A 27040-nucleotide genomic window follows, 5' to 3' on the forward strand; every position below is an offset into this window, starting at 1 on the left:
GGTATTTAAAAGTGTGTTGCTTAATTTGGCTGGGTGCGGTGGCTCAGGCCTATAATCTCAGCAGTCTAGGAAGCTGAGGCGGGTGGATCACCTGAAGTTAGGAGTTTGAGACCAGCCTGGTCAACATGTTGAAACCTCATCTCTACTAAAAATACAAAAATTAACCGGGCAGGGTAGCACACACCTGTAGTCCCAGCTACTCAGGAGGCTGAGGAAGGAGAATCGCTTGAACCCTGGAGGCAGAGGTTGCAGTGAGCTGAGATGGTGCCACTGCACTCCAGCCTGGGCCACAGAGCAAGATTCCATCTCAAAAAAGAAAAAAATGGTGTGTCGCTTAATTTCCAAGCATTTAGAGATTTTTTTTTTTTTTTTGGTGTGTGTGCCTTCTTGTTATTGCTATCTAGCTTAATTCTGCTCTGGAGCCTGACCGCTACTTCTCTGTGCCTACTTCTCTCCAGGTTCACATGGGCAGTCTTTAAGATGGCTCAGTCCTGCATGGTCAAACCCTCAATGCTCCCTCATTATCTCATGCACCTTGCCCCATCCAAATCTAAGCTAGGAGAAGAGAAATTGAATGACAGAGCCTTGCCACCTTCTCGCTCTCTTTTACCGTCATCTTTGCCTACCATTTTTATCCCGCATTTAAAAAGAAAAAAAAGAAAAGAAAAAAGAAAAAACTTCTCCTGTGTCAACTTCTTCCTGAATGCAGCTAATACCTCATTAAGGACACAAACACGGCTCTAAACCATGGGAGAAATTTATAAGCCAACTCCTCTAAATTGGTCTGTGATATGCTAAATAAAGAATGAAATAAGGGAGTTTGGAAAATTTCTTCTCGAGAAAATAGCTGGCTTGCAAGGCTATTATTCTGCTGCATAATCGTATTTTTGATTGTCAGGAATGGACTATTCCTGTGGCCTTTTTTTCTGCATGCCTCCTGTAACAGTCTAACCTCCTTCCAGGCAGAGTGTTGCCCAGGATGAACTAGGCTGAAAGTCACATACCCACGAATAAGAAAGAGAAAAGCATATTAACTTTTATTAAAAAATTTTCCATCTTACAACAAGAGAAAAGTCTGTCCACACTGAGAATAGCAGCTGCTATCTGTGCATAATTTATATTTTGGAAGAGGTTTTTCCATTCACGGTACTGTTTAAGCATGAACAATTGGGCTGTTATGGTTATAAGGCTAAGCAGGTTCACAAAGGTCCCAGTCTTAGGAGCTTGGATGGCATGGAGCTTCTGGGGCCACAGTGTGACCTGGCCATGGGGATCAGCCATGGTTCTGGTTGTGGTTGGAGAGAAAGACTAGGGATGGGCATAAGCGGAGTGAGGCTATAGGAGTGGTGGGTATCTGACTGTGACAAGCCTGGAATGCTGGCGACATGCAACTGATCAATGGAGAGATGAGGAAAGTTGTGAACCAGGCAGTGAGGATGTGCTGTGTGGGAAATTCTCCTGGACCAAAAGAGATAACCCCTGGCTTCTGCGTACCTCCCTGCCCCCGATCCTTTTGAATCACAGAGGAATCGCTTACAGAGTCTCATGTATTTAGAGATATCCAATTATCTTAGATCAGACCTGTGGCCAAAGAAATGCTCAGGAAATCGAGCTCATGTTTCTAATCTGATTGCAATTTCATCAGTGGCCCCTATGTAATTATTTTCCTTTTATTTTACTTAACACTAACAAAAAGCCTTTAATGATTTTTTTTGTTTGTTTTTAATGGAAAGAATCTTTTAATGGAAAGACTCAATCTTTCTTCTCCAAATAATGAAGTTGAGTGGAACACCATGCATGAGCAGGAGAGTCGTCCTGGCACAAACGCTCTTGCTCAAGGTGCCCTTTCCTTCAAGCCCTTTAAAGCCCCAACAAGAGCCTCAGGCCCAGGCCTCCCTGAACCTGTGTTGCTCTGTCTGTGCTCTGAAGCCCCCAAATAAAACTCTCCGTCTCCCCAAAGCACCAGCAGGTAGTTTCTCTTTCACAAGACAGTCAGGTAGACTCAGGTGCGTATGCCTTTGCAATGATTTCCCATCACCATAGTTAAAATCCCAAAGCCCTTCCCAAGTGAAAAACAGAAGCCAGACTACTTGAAGAATGTTCGTTGGAAATTCAGGTCCTGGGCATAATGTCCAGGCTCAGGTTCTGGCTCCCGAACTACCAGCAGTGTGATATTAGACGAACAATGCAACTTCCTTTTTTTTTTTTTTTGGAGACTGAGTCTTGCTCTGTTTCCCAGGCTGGATTGCAGTGGCGTGATCTTGGCTCACTGCAAACTCCGCCTCCCAGGTTCGAGCAATTCTCTGCCTCAGCCTCCTGAGTAGCTGGGATTATAGGCGCCCACCACCACGCCTGGCTAATTTTTGTATTTTTAGTAGAGATGGGTTTCACCCTCTTGGCCAGGCTGGTCTTCAACTCCTGACCTCGTGATCCACCCACCTCAGCCTCCAAAAGTGCTGGGATTACGGGCGTGAGGCACTGTGCCTGGCCAATGCAACTTCTTTAAGTCTCTGTTTCCTTATCTTTAAAATGGAGAAAATAATATCCCAGTGAATTTCACTGGATCTCTGGGAAGAGTAAATGAGAATGTATTTCTAAAGTGCTTAGCATAGTTACTTAGCATAGTAACATATTTACTCAATTAAAATATTAGCTGTCGTTCTTACTTTTGTTCTTACAGTTTCCCTCTCTAGGTGTCCAAGCCTCCAATCTGGCTGCTGGAATACAAGATGCTCCTGTCCTTCAGGCTGCAAACTGCCTGGCTGTTGGTGGCTTCCACAGAAAACAGCCGCTGGTTTCCTCTAACAAGAAGACATCACAGAATGACCAAGTCTCCCAAGGATTCTTCCTCCCTGATCAAAGTGAGCTCAGAGGGCTGGGGGCTGCACCACGCCAGGCTCGGATTCTGCCCTACAAAGAGACTGGGGGAGCTAGACAAGCCCACTTCCCCCACAGCGACTCAGACAAACAAAGGCAACCTGCAAGCGACTGACTTCGCTGTCTCGTGGAGTAATTAATCTCCCTAAAATTCATGGCCCCTCAAAGGCAGGCAGCTGCAGTGGCTGTGCGCATCTGAATTGCAGGATTCCTCTGCATGCGTGAAGGCATTTAACAGGACAGATGACACGCTGTGGGTGCCCATGGCCCTCGGGAACCCACACAACTTGACCACGGGTTCCATAAGCACGCAGGAATGGGGTCACCACCATGGGATTCCCTGCCTACCTCCTCCATTCCCGTTAACAGAGGTAAAAAAGCTGTCCCTCAGAAGAGGAACAAGCCTGCGGTGGAGAAGCTAAGTGACCTTGAGCAAGTGAGTGAGCCTGGGTCTTCTCCAGCAAAACCAGCACATTGCTTTGGAGGATTAGGTCCTTTGTGTGCAGAGCATCATGTGGAAATAAAACAAAGAAAGCACAGCCCTCTTACTTCAATGCATCTACAAACTTATTGGGGGAAGGCTTTGGGGATACAGATTGATTATGGAAACCTGACATTTTAGAGGCTGTTCGTCTGAGACCAGGGGACATTTGGATGAAATTTAGAAAACCAATTATTAAATATGTTTTATTTTCATCCAAGCGATGGGCTAAATCAGTAGAATGATTAGGGTTAGGGATGGGTGGGAATCAGGGGGGAGGTTGGGTCAGGGATAGGGTGAGACAGGGCTGTGTATTATACACAGCATCCTGAAATAACATGTATTATTCCGCAATTTGAACATGCCCTGTTTTTTCTTTTTTTCTTTCTTTCCTTCTTTCTTTCTTTCTTTTTTTTTTTTGAGAGGAAGTTTTGCTCTGTCGCCCAGGCTAGAGTGCAGTGGTGCAATCCCAGCTCACTGCAACGTCTACCTCCTGGGTTCAAGTGATTCTCCTGCCTCAGCCTCCTGAGTAGCTGGGAATACAGGTGCATGCCACTGCGCCCGGCTAATGTTTGTATTTTTGGTAGAGATAGGGTTTCACCATGTTGACCAGGCTGGTCTCGAACTCCTGACCACAGGTGATCTGCCAGCCTTGGTCTCCCAAAGTGCTGGGATTACAAGCGTGTGCCACTGCTCCTGGCCTGAGCATACTCTTTTGATGGGGCTGTGTTCCATCACCTGTGTCAAAATGTCCCCTTTATCTAAACAGCTGCACAGTGCACAATCACTCAGGCCAGTTGTGGACAGAAACCTGCCGTGTTTTGTTTCCTGCTTTTGGAGAATGGCCTTCGTCAATGAAGAAGTGACTGCAAGATGCAGAAAGCAGCAGGCTGAGGTTCAGTCCCCGAAGTTTGAGTTATGACTCTGCCCCCTGGTGGCTGGGTGACCTTGGGCAGGCTGCATGACTTCTCTGTGTCTTGTGACCAGGGCTCTTCCTCTGCCTCTCAGCTGCTCTTCCCTGGAGGGTTGTTGGGGAGTCAAGGAAAGGGGCCCTTGCAGTAGTTCAGCTACTGAGTCACAAGGCAGCACTCCTAGCCTGGCAGAGCAGATGGAAAACTGGCTTCCTGTGTTCCTCTTTTCAAGGTGTCCTATGGAGTCAACCCTTAGGGGCTGGCAGGACCTAATAGATAGCCTGAGCCCCAGAAGCCTAGGATAAATGTTTTTCTCTCCAGGTACCCAAAGTACATCATAAGGCCAGCTACAGAAGGGATGCAGGTCAGGTGCCCTCCCAATGCAAGGGCCGAGGTACACATGTGGCCTTGGTGGAGTGCTGGCCAAGATGGCTGGCATCCTTGGCTTAGCATCTCTGAAAGAGCTCGCCCTAAATTGTGCTCATTTGCATAACTTAGTTGTGGGCTTGGATGACAGGGACAGCAAGCGTACTGGGAGTGGCATAATGCAACTGTGGAAGGCTGCAGGGGAAATCAAGTCCCAGTTACTACTTTCAGCCTTTAACTATCTCCTGAGGGCCAATCTTGCAGTTGGACATCTTCACTGGGATGTCCTGGGCTGTTGCTCTCGGCTCCATAAAGTTCTTATCGTGTAGTTCTGTAGTTATGACCCGGAACCACCTCCCCTCTACCCACCTGCCACTATCACAGGTCTACCCTACCAATCCCTTCTTCTTCTCAACAGGCTTCAATGTAGCTCTGCCCCTCACTGACTGGGTAGCCTGACACAAATCATTCATTCCTTTGAACCTCAGCTTGCTCATTTGCAAAATGGGGATACTAAGTAACTACCTTATGGGATGATGATGAGGACTTAGAGGAATTAATATACATAAAGCACTTAGAAGAGTGTCGGGTTCCTAGTCAGCACTACATAAATATCACTCAACCAGCTTTCCATCTGGACTTACCTTGTGCTGAGAACCATACTAGATCCTGCAAGTTCAAACTCTTAGCACCACATTTCCCAAAATATGCTTGATGGAACAGGGTGGGGAACACCCCAGTGATGCTCAGCCTTTTGGGAAACATCCTATGTCATGGTCCTCTCTGGGATATTCTCACTGCATTTGAAAAAGGAACATCTTCCTTTTACTTCCTTTCAAGGCTGGCCCACTGCTCGTCTCTGTGCAGACATAAATAAGAATGGTTTCTACGTTTTTTAATGGTAGGAAACAAAACTATTAAAATCATGACACATGAAAATCATGTGACATTGGGATTTCAGTGAATGTACAGTTCTATGGGAACACAGCAGTGCCTGTTCATTTACACACTGTCTATGGCTGCCTTTGCACTATGACAGGCAGAATTGAGTAGTTGGGACAGACACTACCTAGATTTGCAGTCATGGTAATGCATAATGATGTTTCCATCAACCATAGTGGTCCCGTAAGATTATAATGGAGCTGAGCCAGGTGCGGTGGCTCACGCCTGTAATCCTAGCATTTTGAGAGGCTGAGGCGGGTGGATCACCTGAGGTCAGGAGATTGAGACCAGCCTGGGCAGCATGGTGGAACCCTATCTCTACTAAACATACAAATATTAGCCAGGTGTGGTGGTGTGCACCTTTAGTCCCAGCTACTTGGGAGGCTGAGACGGGAGAATTACTTGAACCGGGGAGGCAGAGGTTGTAGTAAGCCGAAATTGTGCCACTGCACTCCAGCCTGGGTGATACAACAGGACTCAGTCTCAAAAAAAAAAAAAAAAAAAAAAAGATTATAATGGAGCTGAAAAATTCCTATCACTTAGTGCTTAGTAGCATGGTAGCCCTCTTAACATCATAGTGCAATGCATTACTCACATGTGTGTGGCAATGCTGGTGTAAACAAACCCACAGCACAGTCAATTATATAAAAGCATCACACTTACAATTATGTCTAGCACATATACAAAAATTTTACTGGCTTATGTATTTGGTATATTATTTATTGTTATTTAAGAGGATACTCCTTCTGTTCATTAAAAAAAACAGTTGGCCGGGCGCGGTGGCTCATGCCTGTGATCCCAGCACTTTGGGAGGCCAAGGCAGGCAGATCACGAGATCAGGAGATTGAGACCATCCTGGCTAACACAGTGAAACTTCGTCTCTACTAAAAATACAAAAAATTGTCTGGGCATGGTGGCGGGCGCCCGTAGAGGCTGAGGCAGGAGAATGGCATGAACCTGGGAGGCGGAGCTTGCAGTGAGCCGAGATCGCGCCACTGCACTCCAACCTGGGCGACAGAGCGAGACACTGTTTCAGAAAAAAAAGAAAAAGAAAAAGAAAACAGTTAATTATACAACAGCCTCAGGCAGGTCCTTCAGGAAGTATTCCAGAAGCAGGCATTGTTATCTTAGGGGATGGCAGCTCCATGTGTGTTGCTGACCCTGAAGGCCTTCCAGTGGGAAAAGGTAAGTGAAAGACAGACATATTGATGCTCCTGGAGGCCCAGGCTCATGTGATTGTTTGTGTCTTAGTTTTTAACAAAAAAAATTTAAAGGTTATAAAATAAAAATAAAAATAAATTTAAGTAGAAAACACCTTAGAGAATAAGACTATAAGAAAGAAAATATTTTTGTACAATATTTTGTATAATATGTTTGTGTTTCAAGCTAATATTTTTACAAAACAGTCAAAAAGTTAAAACACACCGGGCACAGTGGCTCACGCCTGTAATCCCAGCACTTTGGGAGGCTGAGGCAGGCAGATCACCTGAGGTCAGGAGTTCGAGACCAGCCTGGCCAACATGGCAAAATCCCATCTCTACTAAATAACAAAAATTAGCTGGATGTGGTGGCATGCATCTATAATCCCAGCTACTCAGGAGACTGAGGCAGGTGAATCGCTTGAACCCAGGATATGGATGTTGCAGTGAGCTGAGATCGTGCCACTGCACTCCAGCCTGGGAGACAGAGTGAGACTCCATCTCAAAAAAAAAAAAAAATTAAAACAATTTAAGTTTATAAAGCAAAACACTATAGTAAGCTGTTAATTTATTACGGAAGAAACAAAAATTTTAAAATAAACTTAGTGTAGCCTAAGTGTACAGTATTTGTAAAGCCTATACTAGTACACAGTAATGTCCTAGGCTAAATTCACCTACCACTCAATGATTCACCCAGAGCAACTTCCAGTCCTGCAAGTTCCATTTATGGTAACTGTCCTGCACAGGTGCACCACTTATCTTTTATACCATATTTTTACTGTACCTTTTCTATGTTTAGATATGTTCAGATATATAAAACTTAACTTTGTGTTATAATTGTGTCATATGATTTTTATGTGTCATGATTTCGATCTTTTATTGTTTTCAATCATTTAAACATGTAGAAACCATTCTTCTTTCATGGGCTGTACAATAACAAGCAGCAGGCAGACTTTGCCCAACCATGTTTGTCTTTTTTTTTTTTTTTTGAGATGGAGTCTTGCTCTGTCGCCCAGGCTGGAGTGCAGCGGCGCCATCTTGGCTCACTGCAAGCTCCGCCTCCCAGGTTCACGCCATTCTCCTGCCTCTGCCTCCCGAGTAGCTGGGACTACAGGTGCCCGCCACCACGCCCAGCTAATTTTTTGTGTTTTTAGTAGAGACGGGCTTTCACCTTATTAGCCAGGATGGTCTCGATCTCCTGACCTCATGATCCACCCGCCTTGGCCTCCCAAAGTGCTGGGATTACAGGTGTGAGCCACCGCACCTGGCCTGCCCAACCATGTTAAACCCAGGGAACAAGTTCTACCACTGCCTACAGTATTCAGTACAGTAACATACTGCACAGGCCTGTAGCCTAGGAGCAATCAGCTACACCGTATAGCCTAGGTGTGTGGTAGGCTCTTTGATCTAGGTCTGTGTAAGTACATGCTATGATGTTCACATAAGAACAACATCCCCTAAGAATGCATTTCTCAGAATGGATCCCCGTTGTTAAGCACCACATGACTGAACTGAACTGAATCTTCCGTTTTCTTCCAAGTCACACCTGCTGGCATCCCGAGCAGTCAGCGACAGAGCAGCACAGTGTCAAAGCTCTCCTTGACCGCTCGATTTTTGCCCACACCTACTCATGCCAGCCCTGGAGGCGCTGCCATCTGAAGCCCTTCCCACAAGCTCTGGCTTTCCAGGCCTTCCCTGAGCCCCACAGTCCTCTGTGCCCGGGTCCCTTGTATGGCTTCTTGCTCCCCACCTCTCCATCCTATGCCCTCTGGTGACCACCCACACCAAATGACTACATTAATTACTGTGATGGTTAATACTGAGTGTCAACTTGATTAGATTGAAGGATACAAAGTATTGATCCTAGGTGTGTCTGTGAAGATGTTGCCAAAAGAGATTAACATTTGAGTCAGTGGGCTGGGGAAGGCAGATCCACCCTTAATCTGTTGGGCACAATCTAATCAGCTGCCAGCGAATATGAAGCAGGCAGAAAAATGTGAAAAGGAGAGACTAGCGTAGCCTCCCAGCCTACATCTTTCTCCCATGCTGGATGCTTCCTGACCTTGAACATCTGACTCCAAGTTCTTCAGTTTTGGGACTCTGATTGGCTCTCCTTCTTCCTCAGCTAGCAGACAGCCTATTGTGGGACCTTATGATCATGTAAGTTAATACTTAATAAACTCCTCTTTATATATGTATATCCTATTAGTTCTATCCCTCTAAGAGAACCCTGACTAATACAATCACCAACTCGCTATAGCTCCCCATCGTCCACAGAGTCCAGTCCCTTCGGCCAGGCATTCAAGGATCACCATGCTCTGGCTCACTCAAGCCTCCCTGTCTCCTTGTGATGTCTATGGTATTTTTATCTTGTTTGACAGTTAAAAAAAATTAAATCTTTTTTATTATTGATAATTTGCTGTTATTTTCTCATCCCAAATATTCACTTTTGTGCTTACTTTTGTTTTCATAATTTTGTATTACTTTATTTATTTATTTTTGAGACGGAGTTTTACTCTTGTTGCCCAGGCTGGAGTGCAACAGCAAGATCTCAGCCCACCGCAACCTCTGTCTCCCAGGTTCAAGCGTTTCTCCTGCCTCAGCCTCCCAGGTAGCTGGGATTACGGACATGCACCAACACGCCCCGCTAATTTTGTATTTTTAGTAGTGACGAGGTTTTTCCATGTTGGTCAGGCTGGTCTTGAACTCCTGACCTCAGGTGATCCGCCTGCCTTGGCCTCCCAAAGTGGTGGGATTACAGGCATCAGCCACCACACCTCACCTGTATTACTTTATTAAGGAGGGCTCCCCAAATTGTATAAACCTTAAGGCCCATAAAATCTGAATTTGCCCCTGTCCCTTATCTCCAAGTAGGACCAAGGTCTCCCTCTCTCTACCACTCTGTTTTCCCATTCTGCCAGGCATCCCAGATTGGAACATGGCCTAGGTCCCCTAGCCAATCTACAAGCCTGCACTATTTGTTAAATTGAATTGCATGCTTGACTTACTGTTGTGTGCCTGCCAACACCCCCACCACCACCAAACAAATAAAAAGCTCTTAGCAATGGAATCAGTTCCTAATCACTGTGTAGAGTGGAAAGTCTCTCCCGAAGACTCTTCTGGAAGTCCTAAGAACTTTCCAGACATCTGTTAAGGGGAACAGGATTTTGGAAGCTAATTTGTTTAATTGATTCATTGATAAGAGCTCTTGAAAATGCATCTGCTTATTGGAGACACTTTGTACAAGATATAAAAATCAGTGGCAAATGTCACATTCAAGGGAAGATAAATCCAGTGAATAAAGACTTCAGTAGCTGTTAAAGAGGGATGTTATTTCCTCATAACCAGGCAGCCATATGAATCTCAGTCAAAGCACCCGGATATCCTGGTACCTAGAGAATCCCCAGGACAAAGCTGGCTTCCTTTGCCTTTTCATCCTGTTCTGTGCCAGGCTGTGAGGGGAACCCACTAGGGAGACAAGTTCTACAGAGACAAGCTCTACTGCAGAAAAAGTGCGGAAATGCTGCTGCTCACGGAATCCTTAAACTGGCATGTGATACACATTTTGTTGATGCTCCTTGCACCCTCACCTTCCCTTGTGAGTGAAGTCTGTTATCCCTGTGTTATAAACAAAGAGATGGGGGCAGCCAACAAGAGCTAAGCAATGGAGATGGGAGCTGTGTGAGCATCTGTGGGCAGAAAACAGAAAAGCCCCAAGTGTGACTCCCTAGACCACTCTCCAGGGTCAGGATTCAGGAGATCAGAGAAAAAGGCGCCCTGCAGCACCATTGTCTGAGAAGGATTCTCTTCCTTTCCTGCCTCCTGTTCCTTCTTTTCTCATATATTATTCTCCAAACACTGGGCTTCTCAAATGAAATAGGAACTTTTCCCCTTTTCATGCCTTTGTTCAACAGACCTTTCTATGTCGAGAGCCCACAGCCCCTAGGAAATCTTTCAGGACCATCTTCAAGTATCACCTGCTCTGATCTGAACTGAGGACCCCCTTTTGGGTTTCTGATGCCTCTTGGCTTTACATGCTCAGACATGTAAGGGCTTCAGCTGCCATGAGGGCAGGGGCCCCCATTCTCCTTTGCTTTGCTCTGCAGGGCAGGGTGGGTGCTCAGTGGCAGTGCACAGTGAGGACAGCAAGCCCAGCTCTGTGTCCCACCCTCCCCCACACAGCTGAGATGATGGAACAGGGCCTCATGACTGTAGAGACCCCAGGTGCCCACGGAAGTCAGGCGCACTCGCCCTTGGGGGAAACAGCTGTTCATTGGCCTACCCTCCCTTCCACCCACAGCACCATTTCCTGGAAACCTGCCTAGTGCAGATTGAAGAAAGAGAAGCAGAAATACCAAAGTCCAGTTCTTCCCATCCCACCCATAGAAAGACCCACATGTGCAAAATGATAAGCCCTTTCCCCTGCCTGGCTTCACCTTCCAAAACACTTTCATGTCCATATCCCACTTTTTCATTCCAATAACACCCTTGTGAGGTAGGCAGAGCAGTGAGCATTCCTGTTTTATAGATGAAGAAACCGAGGCTCAGAGAGGCTACCTGGTCTGGACAGCACATTCCTGTTTTATAGATGAGAAACTGAGTCTTTTTATTCTATGTTATATAGGTTGAGAGAGACACCCTAAGAGAGACAGAGAGGCTGCACTTTGACCTGCATCGTGGTCACTCTGAGTGACAGTCCCCTATGCTGAAAGGCAGGAAGGAGAGGAGAGGCCCTAAAATGAGTTCCTGCACCCCAGGTGTCCACTCTGTGCTTTCAGGACTTGATGGCAAGTTAGATGTCTTTGAAATCTGCAGAAACTCTCCTGGCCCACAAGGGGGCTCCTGTGAGCCCAGGCAAGAAGTTAAACAATGTGGAAGCCTTACCATTGAGATCTCAGGGTTTAGGCAGGAAGGGGAGGCAGAGATATGGCCCCATCTGGCTCCTCCTCAACCAGAACGGCTCTGAATTATCTGTTTTCTAGATTGGGGTATCACAGGGGACTGTGTTTGAAACAAGTTCCACCTTCTCTGGAGTTTGCAAATTTGCATGAACAATGCCTCACTAGTCAATGCTGAGGGAGGAGCCTGTAAATCCCAGGTCACAACACGGGGCCCTCTGGCAGATCAGGGCAAAGCTATGCTATGTTTGGGCTGCAGACTAGCTTTATGTTTAATTTTGTTTTACCTTGAAAGAGTTAGCCCTTGGAGAATTTCACATAAAATTCAGGATTTCTGCTTTTGGAAGATTGGCTATACTGGGGCTGCCTTTCTGCCCCACAATGTGCGGGTGGAGTTGAGCTGCCAGAGTCCCCTTTACACTGCTCATAGAGTTGGTTTTTCACAGTCCCCACCACTCCCTATGGCTCAGACCCAGCCAGCTTTGGTCATTTATGCCATCTGCCCAGCCTCTGTAGGCATCTGATTTTACCATCTCATGCATGTGTGGCTTTAAAGAAGTAGGCTGTGAGTTAGAATTTCCAATCTTTGTTGCACAGGGAGGTCAGGAGGCTTGGATTTGTGAAAGACTTGATCTGTGACCACATGAGCTGCAGCTTCCGTCTGCCAACCCTCTGATTCCTTTGAACTACCTCCTCTTCACTCAGGAAGGAAGCCGTGCCAAGTGCATCTGCCCGTTTCCCTTGACCTGCCACCCAGAACAGATGCCAGTCGGCGCTGCCAGCCAGGCCCAGCTTTGGGAGTCTCAGGGTCTCCTACAGGGCCTAGTTGTTGAAGGCTGTGTTAAGCCATCCCAGGATGGTGAACACAAAGTTACATTCCCAAGTTATACCTACCAAGCCTGGGATATGGTGTAAGCTGTACATTAGGTAGTGGCTACTCTAATGGGCATTAAGACACTTTCCTGCACAGGGAATTCCCTTTGCCAATTGTCACCTTAGCATATTCTCTGGGTCAGGCCCCAAGAGCCCTAAAAGGGAAGGCATGACAGCCACTCATGGGGTGAGTGGTGGAGGTGGGGTCAGGTAGAACCCTGCAATGGTAGAGTCTTCCCAGGGTGGTGTCCCAGTAGCTGTAGCAGATGCCTTGGACAAGAGGTCAGATTTATTTTCTAGGGCTAGGCAGGTAGTAACACACTAAGAGAATCCAGACTATTTACCGTCATCATCTTCCCTCGTTTCTTCCTGCAAAATTCAGATGCAAAGCCATCTTTCTCCTTGCACCCCAAGGGTAAATGATACCTCCCAGCTGAGAGCCAGAGAGATGAGGCAGACAGAGTGTGCAGATGTGGCTGTCTCACATTGGACTTAGTCCACCAGTCACCAGTGAGATGAGTCCCTTCAGTCATTGAGTCTCTGTGCCCTTCTCATGATAATGGAGCAATGACACCCCTTCTTTTGGGGCTACCAGCTTAGATGGTGTAGTCAACATGGAAGAACATTTTGAATAAGTGGAAAGAGCTGTGTTAACGGCTCCTGGGAGGATAGCAGTGGATGTTGGAGGATTCTGATGCTCTGGGCCATCTGGAAGGCAACAAGCAGTCAGGTTCTGCTGAAGTCCACTGCAGAGCCCAGGGCCCAGCCATGCTGCCCATCTCCTCCATCTCCTGCATCTCTGCATCCATGGAGGGAAGATTGACTCTTCCCATCCTGCTCACCAAGGAGGTGGGAAATGGGAAGACCAATCAAGCCATTGTTATTAATTACCTTTCTCTCTTCAGATCCTTGAAACTGTCTGCTTGTTTTCTGCTGAACGTAAGTAATCCTACTCATACTCTGCTAATGCCTTCTTTCCTCTGAGCCTAGCAAGTGAGATTTAAATGAACAGATGAGGTCTGAAAATTTATGTGCAAAGCTCATGTTCAGGACAGTGAGGGATATGCTGTCAAAGGATGTATCAAAGTCAGCTGAAGCTATAATGATCCTTACATTATTCTGGAAAAATTGAGCCACGAGGAGGCACAGCCCAACACAGGGTTGGTCATGGGAGGCGGAGCTCCTCAGGTGCGTCACTGGCTGGACTCCATTCTTCCAGGGGGGTGTGCAGCATGTGCTGAGATCTCTAGTTTGGAAAAAGTAAAGGAGCACTCTGATTGAAGATCAGGCAGAGTCTCCTTTGAGTCTGTGCAGAAGGCCTCACACCAGAGTGGTGCAGGGTGAACCCATCAGCAAGGACTTGGGTGGCTTTGGATAGTTCTGGCTGCAAGAAAGAGTGAATCAGCCCCAGACACTGCCCTCTGTGGTTGAGGCAAAGAAGACACAAATGACTAGAAATTGTGTTTCTAATAAGTTTCCTGGGGATGCTGATGCTGCTGGTCTGTGACCCTGTGGGCTTGATCTTTCCCACAGAGAAGGGCACGTTCAGCCCCCTAACACCGTCGGCACCTTAAACCATATAAAGCACTATCAGGTACACAATCTCATCATCTCATCTGCATTCCGACAGCCTCCACTGAGCTGGAACCGAGTGTAAGGGATGAGAGTCGGGCCTGGAGCTAGTCCTTGGGTTTTGAATCCCAGCCCAAATCCCATTTATCAGCAACATGACTTGGGTGAATTCATTCACCTCTTTGTGCCTCAGACTTCTCATGGGTAAAATAGGGGTGAGGATTAGGGTACCAGCCTCACAGAGTCGATGTGAGGATCAGAGGCATGACTTTGCGGAATGCACTGAGGACAGTACTTACGCAGAGGGATGGTAAGACTAACACCAGTGGCTATCATGATCATGCAATCCCTCTATGGGCAACAGCTCATAGCTGAACAGTTTGGGGCGTCTGATACCTCTTAGTGCTGCAGGCATCAAGACCTCTAGGTTCTGCCCCAACCAGCCTCACCGGGCACCTTGCCAGTAGCAAGTCTGTGTTTACATCGAGACTGATGTAAACACTGTTCCCGAAGAGACAGTTCTGGTTCTTTATTCATAAATCACTAACAATCATTTATTTTGCTTACAAATCTGGAGGGTGACTGGGTTCAGCTGGGCAGCTCTCGCATGGAGCTCTGTCGTGCAGTTACTTTCAGATCCTGGTTGGGACAGCTGGCTCCTGATATGGCGGCCCAAGGCTCCCAGAGCACATGTCCCAAAAGAGCCTGGCAGAAGCCATGTGGCCTTTTCTGTCCCAGCCTTGAAGTCATACAACATCACTTCCACCTCATTTTATACATTGAGGCAGCCACAGAGACCCACTCAGGTTCAAGGACGGGGGCAGGGACTCCATCTCTTCGTGGATTGATTATCAAGGAACTTGCGGATTATCAAGGAACGTATTTTGAAACCACTCTGAGGCTCTCACCCTTCCCATCCCTTTCTGCCACCACCCTGTCCCCGTGAAATGCCACCTGCCTACCTCTGCTGCCCAAATCTGTCCATTGCTCAAAGTCTCATCAAACTCCACTCTCTCCAAGATCTTTCCTGGCCAGCCTTCATGCTACTGATGGACAACCCCCAACCCCGAAAGCCTCATGAACACAATTTATTAGGTGTCATTCTCACAGATTCCACTTTTGTAATGAAAATCAAATCAACACCACCAGAAAAACACCAGGGAGACAAAACTGGAGGAAATACTAACATGGTAATTATGTGTCTGAGATCATAGGTAGTTTTTATTTTCTTCTTTTATAATTTTCAGTATTCCAAAACTTCCACCTAGCACATCTATAACTTGTATAATGAGAAAAACATTTCCCTCCTAAAAAGTACACTTAAAACATACATGGTAAACATTTCTTGCTCTGAATTCAAAGGACTCAGCTGTTACGCTACTAAAATCTTTGTCTCCCAAAGAAGCAAATTTTCTGTAATTCCAAAGTTCAATTTGTATAAAGGTGGAAAAAATACTATGAGATCAAGTAAGAATAGATAGAAACTTCCTAGTGTATAGGTTGGAATTGGAGTGATTATGGACTTTTGTTGTGGAAGAGTCATGGTTAAAAGGCACCCTGGCATCAGATCTGGGCTTTGCTGTTTACCCTTTTGTGATTTTCCAGGGCTGGTACGATGAAGATCGGAGCTACATGAGCCTGGGCAGGGAAGTTTGGCTACTGGCAGTGCTGACAGCTGACTGCGTCATGACATTGGTGGAAGCAGGAAATTATGAAGTGCCCTTGTGTGAAACCCGTTGTGGGAGTTAATGTGTGTCTCTCTATGTTTAGAAGGAGAAAGAGGGCATTCATTTTTCTGCCCAGGCAGAATGAACTGTGGACTTTGGGGGATTTGGAGTTTGAGTCAAGCAAGTATGCAAACTGTGCTAATTTGCCCAAGCTGGGTCAGTGATTCTCAGATTTTAGACTCTAATGTTTATCGTGCCTAATAATCTCTCATAGAGTTTGTTTAAAATTGTCTGTTACCAGCTCTGTGCCAGGAAGTTCAGGTTCAGGGATCTGAGGTTGGGTCCCTGAATCTGCATTTTACAATGAGCCTTACAGTTGGTTCTTTGGTCGTTTCTCTGCTACCCACTTACACTGAAAGGTTTGTCCTCACAGTCGGATTCAGATGTCACATACATTTTCCCAGGTCTGCTGTGTGACAAGCATGGTGCTAGTTAATTTCATATGGTCTCCTCTGTCAGCCTGTCTTAAAACTTAGGAGGTCAATATTCCTCTTTCCATTTTACCCATGAGAAAATCGAGGCTCAAAGCAGTGGGGTGATGTGTCTGTGGTCTCGCAGCTGGAAGTGATGGAGTTAAGATTTGAAGCCACGTCAGGTGAATGTGACACCAGGAGGTCCCCATGCTCCCCTAGGAAAATATCTCCAAGGCTCCATAATTTGTGAGTCCAACTGCTAAGGTATTGATGACTAGATCTCTCCCTTCCCCACCCTTCCACCACCTTAGCAACATTCCACACGTAGGACTTCCTTAAATTGTCCCTCATCCCCATCAACTATGCTTCTGAGGTGCATAGTTGCACCCCTAAGAGCGGTGCCTTTTGTCTTGTGTGAATAGTCAAAGGGCTAAAGTAAAAGGCTTTGTTGCTGGTCTCCAGTGGAGGCAGAAGTCCCCTCCTTGGAATCACAGATGAAGAACGCCTCTTCTGAATTGCAGGTGTTGGGTGCTCCTGGGGAGGGTGGGGAGTGGGAGTGGTAAGGGAGGAATTTAATCATAGGTCAAGATCTGACCCTTGGAACACTCAAATCCACCCTCCCCATACTAACATAGAAACCCATTATCTTTCTGAGGAGTATCCTCAGAAACCAGAAAAACTGCTGAACAAGAAGACAAATTTTAGGAGAGTTAGATTTCACCGGGCATGCATATTGATTAACAATAATTTCCTTGTTCACATGGAAATGTGGCCACCAGGGAAAGCCAGGATTTCACAGTTTAGTTTCCTAAAGGTAGCAACTTTTCTCTGTTCTTCTGCAGACACTGAGAATGAATACATTAACATTTTAACTGGGGCCCGGGGAAAGGGAACACGCTTTGACTATCACCGCACAATTCCACCATACCGTTAACGCTGATGGAACCCAGGTCACTTCTTGGGAGCTGAATCTATAATGGCAATTTGTCAAGTCAATTGACCTAGTAAAAAAGTGCACCCATCCGAAACATCAGCTATCGTAGAGGGCACCAGACTTATCTTCCAAGAGAAGGGTCATCTTGGGAGCTGAACAGCCTACTCTCGATGGAGAGGATGCCCTCCCATGCCCTCCAGGGACCTGAGGCTTGTGGCTGTTCTCATGCACGGAGCCTCATTGCTGTGCCAGCCTAGAATATGCCCTCTCACATACAAATGAACCAACTCTAAAGTCTCATTGTCTTTGATGTCCTGGTTGTACAAGTCATACCTGATTCGATGCAGGCAGCCCAACCTGGGCACAGACCTGCTCTCTCAGGCCTAGTAGCAATGCATCAAGATAGCCTGCATCTGATGTGGGGGAATCCTGGGGCAGGTTTGCCTGCACAGGGTCATTTCTACAGATGATCCTACGGCTTATAGGAGACGCAGCGGAAAGGGTAAGGAGAGAAAGAAAGTTACATTAGGGAAACACTTTCAGGAGTTTTGCCACCACATTACTCTCCTGGCTTAAAACTCCTCAATGTCTCCCCATTGTCTACAGTACCTAACTAGATACCATTTCCTAAGCCAACTCCAGGCAGTTGTAGAAAAGGATTCTGAGGCCTCGTTCTGGCTCCATGGGAAAGAATATAATGATTGCTTAGCAATGTCTGCTCTAGGCAAGAGAGGGAGGTGTGACAAATGTATGCCATTTATTTGCAGTTTTCTAGAACACAGGCAGCTCATTCTGAGCCAAGAAGTCAGGGTATCCGGAGGGAACTGGATGTGACGATAAAGGCCATGCAGGGTCAGGCCACTTGTCAGCTATTAATATCAGCCTCTAAATAACAAACAGGTGCCAGTATGCCTGCCACCTCTGGTCAACTCGTGGTAACCACCTGGGCATGGAGGTTCATGTCTATGGAAAGAACATTGTATTTCAATTACCCATGTCTGCCACCAGCCTGGGTTGCAGGAGTGGCAGCACAATTCGCTGTCTTTCTTTCTTTTTTTGATTTTTTTTTTTTTTGGTAGAGACAGGGTCTCACTATGTTATCCAGGCTGGAGTATAGTGGTACAATCACAGTTCACTGCAGCCTTGAACTCCTGGGCTCAAGTGATCCTCCTGCCTCAGCTTCCCAAGTAGCTGGGACTATAGGCATACCACCATGCCTGGCTAATTTTTAAAATTTTTTTGTGGAGATAAGGTCTCACTCTGTTGCCTAGGCTGGTCTCAAACTCCTGGCTTCAAGCGATTCTCCTGCTTTGGCCTCCGAAAGTGCTGAGCCACCGTGCCCAGCAATTCCCTGTCTTTCTGACCCTGCTCCAGTCTCAGGGGAACTCAGCTCTTTTCCATCACACCATCCTAAGGACAGGGATAGAATGCCATTTTGGGGTCTGTGGGATTCTAATGGGACAAGGGCACTAGGAGTCAGATCTTTTAGAGGAAGGATACAAAATTCCCATAAAGACAGAGCATAAACTCAGTATTGAATATGAAATCTGTGCCTTGAGGTCATTTACTGAGACCCCAGGGTCACATTTTCTGTCAATGGGAAAATCTGAGGGCTCTAGTTTAAATGAGAAAGGTCCCTTTCTTTTTATTCCCCTGTCTGGGCCTGTCCTTGCCACATGAGTAGGAACAACTTGAGGGCCCGGGTGATGATGTGAACAGAGGAGAGGATCGGGGAGGCACTTGTTCTGCTTTCAGACTAGACCTTGTGTGAGAGCTAAAAGCAGAACTGCGCCGGCAAGTGGGCAGGGCACCAGCAAAGGGGCCTGAGGCCACAGCCACAGAAACACCAGAGGATGCTCACGTGTGTAGAAGCCTCTGTGCTGCGGGGGCCTCTTAGAAGCCTGTGGCTCTAGGGGTGAGTGATGGGCTGGGGATTCTGGGGTTAGGGATCCCAACCTAATCCTTCCCATCCATGATACTGTTTTCCTATATTTCCCTCTGAGTGTGTTCTCCCAGGGGCCTCCACCTGGGGGGACTTGAAGCATCACAGTCACTGGGGCACAGCAGGGACCCTTCTGGGAATGTCCAGCCCTAGAGTCATGTGTTTGAGGATGTGTAGTTTACAGAAATCTACAGAGCACTGAGGCCCATAATGAAGCAAAAGGAACCGACTATGGAAGGGAACAGTTTACAAGGACTGTTTGTAAAACACCTATTAGGTGCCAGGCTCTCACATACATCAACTACGAGTCCCACAGCAATCCAGCAAGGAAGGCAATGCTTCCCTAGGTCATAAACGGGGAAGCTGAGTCTCAGAGGCATGGAGGTTCCAGGGGATAACTGACACAGCCGTAATGACTTCCAGAGGGGCCACACTGCAGGCCCAAAACATGACTTATCTCACTTTATCCTCACTCAGTGCAACTGGTCATCATAAGTTAAGTGTAGCCACATTTTTTTGAGTGCTCACTTTATATCAAATATATTTTTCTCTGAGCAACCCCATACCATAGGTTCAACATAGGTGAGAAGAACACAGGCTTCAAAACCAGGTGACCCCTACTCAGAATCCCAGTTTTCCTACCTCATTTAACCTTGGGTAATTCAAGTTGCTTCTCTGATCATTAATTTCCTTGTCAGGAAAATGGGGATAATAAACCTGAGAATTAAACGATGGAATATATAAAATGCTTAGTATATACTAAGTGCCTAATAAATGGAACTGACTTTTAGTTATTGATGATTCTGGGGTTTTACAAATAAGAACTGAAGATAAAAAAGGTGGCTTGCTTAAGGTCATCTGACTTAGTGGCAGAGCCAGGACTAAACACTGATCTGTCCCCGACAAATGCCAGTGTTCTTCTCCCCTGGTGTCCACAAGGCAACTGATATTCACAGTGCTAATCTTGAGTTGTCAGGAAACACACAAATTCCCATTCGCTGACTCTCTGATTGTAGGAAGCATGTAATGTGCTTTAGAAATATTTCCATCCCAAACAGTTGTAAATGTTGTCACTTTTAATAGCAAACTTAAGCTATCTAAAAAATTTGCAGACACGGACCAGTTCCAGAGCCTTCAATGCCAAAATTCAGAGTCATTATGGTCTTCTTCTACATCAGAACTTATTGGGAGCATTAACTTCAGTCTTGGAACCATGTCAGTTTTATAAACACTGTTCTTTCTATTATGGCAAGACAGGATACTTTAAGAACATTTTCCTTGATATCATTTCATTTTCTATTTAAGTCATGAAAATAGTATTGAATTTGGGCAATACTACACACAAACTACTTTAGGGTTGCAGATTTTGAGTCTGTGCTATAATAGTGTGTCCTGGTAGTGTAAATATTTGTTGGAGAAAGATTAACTAGCAAGGCAGTATATTCAGAATGGCTGCCTTTCATTAACCCTGTAAGGAAAGAAACTGGAAAGATACACGCAATTCTGTAAATCACAATTTATAAGCAAGCAGCAATTGAACTTCTAGTTGAGCTAGTTTTTTTTTTTTCAGGCCAATTAAAGTTCATATTATTTTTTAAACAACTCCTATTCTGCCATAACTTTATTTTAAATCTGCATCTTAAACATGTAATGGCGAGAAATTTGCTATAATTTTCCACATGTATTTGGGTTAGAGACACATTATGCTCTATGCATTCATTACTTGCATGCGGTTCAGAAATCATAAATAGTATTACTGGGAAAACTGATTGAGAAATTAATCCTTTGAAACAAGAATATATGAATGCAATGATTACACAGAATAAATAAACAGCTTACCCACAATTTCTCTTTTGGATAAATGTAAAGTCATTAGTTTCAGAACAATTTTCCCAAGGACGTAAGGTTTTGCTTTTCCTCCCTAGTGCCTCCTCAAAGCTGGTACATGTCTTATGCTGAGCCATCCCTGAAAAGGTAGCCTTAATCAAAATCTAATCTATAATTCACCTTTAAAGCCTTGAATGTTTGGCTTTACGAGGTCTTAAACACACTTTGCAGGTTCTCAAAGACCACAAATCAGATTATTACAGTTCCTCTCAAGATATGGCTTAATGAGGGTGAGGGAAGTATAGAAGACTTCAATTCCAGACCCTCGGAACTAGATCCCCTAGTTCACTGGATATATACTTTATGGAAAGGGGTTAAGATTGTATCACAGTGTTAATCCAGAAACTCGAATCCTCTGATTAGAATCAGAGGAGAACTGAGAAGAACCTGCCGGCGGATGCACGAGTGGGTTAGAACGGAACTTCTCCCCATGAAGGCAGCACAGGCTTCGATGGAGCTTTTTTCCTGGGTCCCGAGCCACATCCTGACAGGCCACTGTGGCCCTATTGCACACCCGGTGAGGAGGTGCATCAGCTTGGATTTTCTAACAGGTTCCTTTCCAGAACTTTTGCTGCGGGCATGGAGACTCTTACCAAATTCGGTTCCATAATACATTCCCCAAAACATTAGAACCCAGGATAGGTCCACGTCTCCACTGATATGGAAAAATATATGAAAGCGTGGATTAGGGTTTTTGCCACAGATGAGAACAAAATCCAACGGAGACTTGATATTTCTTTAGAAAGGCTGCCACCAACAGAACTTTTCCCAGAAGTTACATCCGTGCTGACCTTCATCAGTTACATTGAGAAAAAATCTGTTCTATGTGACTGTCAGCCACAGGAGACGGAATTTTAGGCACTGAACTTGACGAGAAGGACTTTCTAACTTTGATTCAGTTTCAACTCACACTCCCCAAACCCGTCAATGGCAGAGAGGCCGAGGATCCCCGAATGGGGAGGTGAGGCTCAGAACAGCGAGGGTGCCTGAGCACAGCATCACACTCTCCCGGTTTCTGAGCCCCGAGCCCCGCAGTGGAACTCGGGCCGCTGCGACGCGGCGCCCGTGCAGCTCCCACCGAGGCTCTGTCACCTGCCGCGCGGGACCGGCCCTCCCCGCCGACCGAGGCGCGCCCTGGGCGCAGTGCCGCCGAGGGGGGGATCGGTCCCATTGTCCACGCGGGTCTCCTCGCGGCCGCGGCAGGGCTCGGCCCCACTTCAGCGAGCAGATCCTCCGCCTGCGGCCGGTGACCCGCACGACGCCCCGGCGGCACCGACGATGCTGCGCTCCAGCCCCGCAGGCGCCGCGGCGGCGGGTCCCGGGATGCTCCCGCGGTCCTTACCTGGCGAGGCCCGTCCCGTGCGCTCCCGGGGTCCTGGCTGGGCCGGCGCCGAGCCCAGGGCGACCGCGGATCGCTGGCTACGGCGTTTCCCGGTGCGGGGGGCGCGGGCGAGCGGGGCGCGGGGGGCGCTGCCCAGACCCGGCTCGGTGGGAGCGGCCGGGCTGCGGCTGAGTCAGAGCCCCGGGCGGCGCGGGCGAGCCCGGGCCAGCAGCCGAGAGGGGCTCTGAGCGGAGCCGCGGCCGTCCTGGCATTTTAAAGGCGAGGCAGCTGGACGCTGTTCAAGCGGAAACGCAGAGAGAAACTTCAGCCCCCGGGGCAGAGCGTTGGCAGCGAGGGGAGGGGGCCCAAGAGCTCCTTGCAGGCGCGCAAACCAATCTGGGCTATTCCAATATGTTCTTCAAATGCATTTTCTTCAGATATTCTCTTTACAGTTAAAAAAAAAAAAATCCCCCCAAGCAACAACGACAACAAAACCCTCTCAAAGCCTTCTCCTGCGGTATGCTTAATAGCAAGCCAAACATTTCCATTAAAGTTAGGGGCAAGAGCAGGGGGCCGGTTTGGGACGTCTGGTCAATGCAATTAGACAAGAGAAGGAAATAAGGTGTAAAAATACTGAAGTTGTGCCTTTGTTAAAAAATATATATTCTATATGTGTGCATATATGTGTATATATTATATATATGTGAAGCAGGAGAAAAATGATTATTATTTGCAGCGGATGTGATTGTGTAGTTGGAAAGTGCAAACTGAAGATTGTTGAAATAATAGCCTTTCCAAGGAATTGGCAGGCTACAAAATAAACATACCAAATTAACAGTGTCCTTGTGCACTTACTAACCAGTTTGAAAGGCAAATAAAAAATCCCATTCTCACTAATAGCCAAGCCACAGTAGCTAGGAAAAATAAACTTACCATGAAATGTGGAAAAAAAAAAAAAAACAAAAAACCTTCTCTACTGGGGGACTAGAGAAGACTTGAATCTATTATGACGCACGCCTTATTCTTGGACAAGAAGAAGTAAACATTGTAATCCCATCATGTCCTCTTTATTTGTCAATTCAATGCCATCTCTATCAAATTCCAAGTAGAATTTTCTTTTTAACTTGACATGATTTTCAGTGTCATGTGGAAGAATAAGGAGAACAGGCAACAAAATGTTGATAAGGAAGAGCATAAGGGAAGCTAGCCCTGCTGGATATTAAAATGAAGAAATGCTTGCATGCATAAATGAATAAATAAAATACATTGTTTGAGTGCTTACTATTTAAGGAAGTGCTCTACGTGGGTTAATGCATTTTATTCATCACAACAACCCTATGATGCAGGTACTGATACTGCTGCCATTTTCAGATAGGAAATGGAAGCCCAAAAGTGTAAGTATCACACTTACACTTTCGTGTAAGGTCACACAAGTAGGAGTAGGGGATCAGGGGTTTGATGCAGGCATTCTGCCTGCAAAAACTATGCATCTATGTGCTTCAACCCCATCACACGACACCGCCTCTGTCACAAGGCAAAAGCCAGCACATTACTGGTCCGGACGTGACTGTTAAATGGAATGGGATGAAGACCCCAGAATTAGAAGTACATGAGAAACTGTGGTGTTTAAGGTGGCACTTCATGTTAATCAGATAGATAGTTTTAATTTAAATTAATTTTATTTTTGAGATGGAGTTTTGCTCTTGTTGCCCAGGCTGGAGTGCAATGGCACGATCTCGGCTCACTGCAACCCTCTGCCTCCTGTGTTCAAGCAATTCACCTTCCTCAGCCTCTCAAGTAGTTGGGATTACAGGCATGCACCACCATACCTGGCAAATTTTTGTTAGATACAGGGTTTCACCATGTTGGCCAGGCTGGTCTCGAACTCCTGACTTCAGGTGATCTACCCACCTCTGCCTCCCAAAGTGCTGGGATTACAGGCGTGAGTCACTGCACCTGGCCCAGATAGATAGATGTTTAAATAAATGATATTGGAATAACTAGATAGTCATTAGTGAAAATGTGGGGATCTCACTTTCTACCTAGTTCCCCAGACCAAAACAAATTCCAGATCCATCATAAATTGAACATAAAAAACTGAAGTCAAAAAATAATTAGATGAATATATACATAAAAGTCGTCATAAACTTAGAATTCTGAAAGCCTTTCTAAATATATCATAAAACCATAAAGGAAAAGACTGATATATATGATTATAAAAGATCCAAATAAATGTCTTCACGGAAAAAGACACCGTAAACAGCATTCAAAAATAAACAACAAACTGGAAAAATATTTGCTATCCATATGAGATGGGGTTACTAAGTTTAACAAACAGATATAAACCTGGTTGAATTTGAATTTCAGATAGACTATGAATAATTTTTTAGTATGATTATGTCCCATTCATCATTTGTCTGAAAGTCAAATTTAACTTGATGTCCTGCATTTTAAACAAAACAGCAATATTTTAATGTAGATACCTTACAAAGAATGCTTATAATGATTTTTTTAAAAAGATGATCACCACAATAGAACAAAGAATAAAAGAGATGAGCAGCCAGTTCACAAAAAAAGAAATATAAATGTCCCAAACAAGAGAAAATAACTGTCCTCTCTAGCAGTGAAATAAATGCAAATAAAAAAATTCAGGAAGTTGTACTTTTTACCTACTAGCTGGCAAATTTTAAAATATTGAACAAATTCAGTGCTGCTGAAGGGTCTGGAAAAATGGGCATTCTCTCTCACTGTTTATGAGAATGTAATTTAGTACAATATTTCTAGAAAGCAGTTTGAGGACAAATATCAAATTGAATACTTTATGTACAAGCAAATTCATTTTCAAGAACTTATCTAAAGACATCATCTGACAAGTGGACAAAATATATATAGCAGATGTTTGTTGCTTTTCAGAAATAATTTATAATAGTAGAAAACTGGAAACAACCCAAATATCTGTCAATAGGGGATTAGTTATTGAAATATGATTAAATCATACTACTATGCAATGAGACTTACTGTGATGTGCGATGCAGGCATTATTCTTTTTTATTCTTTGTTTTTGAGACAGGGTCTCCCTCTGTCATCCAGGCTGGAGTACAGTGGTGTGATCTCAGTTTACTGCAGCTTGGATCTCTTGGACTCAAGCGATCCTTCCACCTCAACTTCCCAAGTAGCTGGGACTACAGGTGCATGCAGCACGTCTGGCTAATTTTTGTTTTGTTTTGTTTTGTTTGTTTGTTTTTGGTAGAGACATGGTTAGCCATGTTGCCTGGGCTGGTCTCAAACTCTTAAGCTCAAGTGATCCTCCTGGCTTGGCCTCCCAAAGGGCTGGGATTACCAGCATGAGCCACAGTGCTGGACCGATGCAGGCATTATTCTAAACACTTCCTGTGTATTAACTTGTTTAATCATCAGAACAAAACAAAACAGAAACACTGTGAGTAAGAAAGTACTATTAGCATCTCTATTCTGCAGAAGACAAAACACACAGAAAGGCAAGCAACTTTCTCAAGGTCTTACAGCTGGAAAATTGAGGACTAGGATTTAAAGCAAGGTGTTGTCGCTCCAGAGACCACACTCTCAGCTGTTATGCAACGTTGTGTACTGAATGGAATCTCATGATAGCATACCAGAATAAATGCATCCATAGGGTGGAATACCAAATAGGTGTTAAAAATGACAATATAATTCTGTACTTACTGACATAGAAGATATTTATAACATATTGTTAAGTGAAAAAAGAAAATTTCAAAACCACATACTTGTATGATTCCATTTGCATGACGTTGAATCTATTTATATGTGGTTATACATATAGACAGAGAGAAATATCTGGATGAATAATCACTAGCATATTAACAGCCTTTCTTTCTGAGTGATGGGATTTCAGGAGAGTTTTTACTTTATTCATTGTACCTTTCTAAATGACTTAGGTTTTGGTATTATGAATATACGTTTTTTTTTTTTTTTTTTTTTTTTGAGACGGAGACTCTCTCTGTCACCCAGGCTGGAGTGTAGTGGTGCGATCTTGGCTCACTGCAAGCTCCACCTCCTGGGTTCAGGCCATTCTCCTGCCTCAGCCTCCTGAATAGCTGGGACTACAGGCGCCTGCAACCATGCCGGGCTAATTTTTTGTATTTTTAGTAGAGACGGGGTTTCACCATGTTAGCCAGGATGGTCTCGATCTCCTGACCTCGTGATCTGCCCGCCTCAGCCTCGTGAGCCACCGTGCCTGGCCATATTTTTTAAATATTTAGAAAAACAGGAAAACAAAATCCTGGGGGGAAATTCCCATTTTATGATTCCATGCTTTAGTGTCTTGATAGTCTAGGCTTTCTGCAAGCTTGTTATTTCTCCCTGCAAATTCTGACAGCTGAGATACCTGGCTAGGAATCAGCCTGGAGGATCATGGGAGTTCCCAGCAGCAGGTAAACCCTAAGCATCCCCCATACACCTCCTGTTGCCTCTGGCTGAATGAAGATTGTGCACTGGGCTATGTCAAGTGAATCTTGCTGCTATCAAAAGGGGTGCTGAGAACATGGGCAGCTCCCACCCATTCTCCATGACTAGTGTCTCATCTGTGAAGTTAGATATGTAGGTTAGGGTTCTAATTGCAAAATACAGAAATTATTTAATGCAACTTACACTGGTTTAAAAAATAAGGCATATTCTCTTGAAGGTTTAGAGAATCCAGA

The sequence above is a fragment of the Pongo abelii genome, chromosome 16 (assembly GCF_028885655.2).
Source record: "Pongo abelii isolate AG06213 chromosome 16, NHGRI_mPonAbe1-v2.0_pri, whole genome shotgun sequence".
Classification (NCBI taxonomy): domain Eukaryota; kingdom Metazoa; phylum Chordata; class Mammalia; order Primates; family Hominidae; genus Pongo; species Pongo abelii.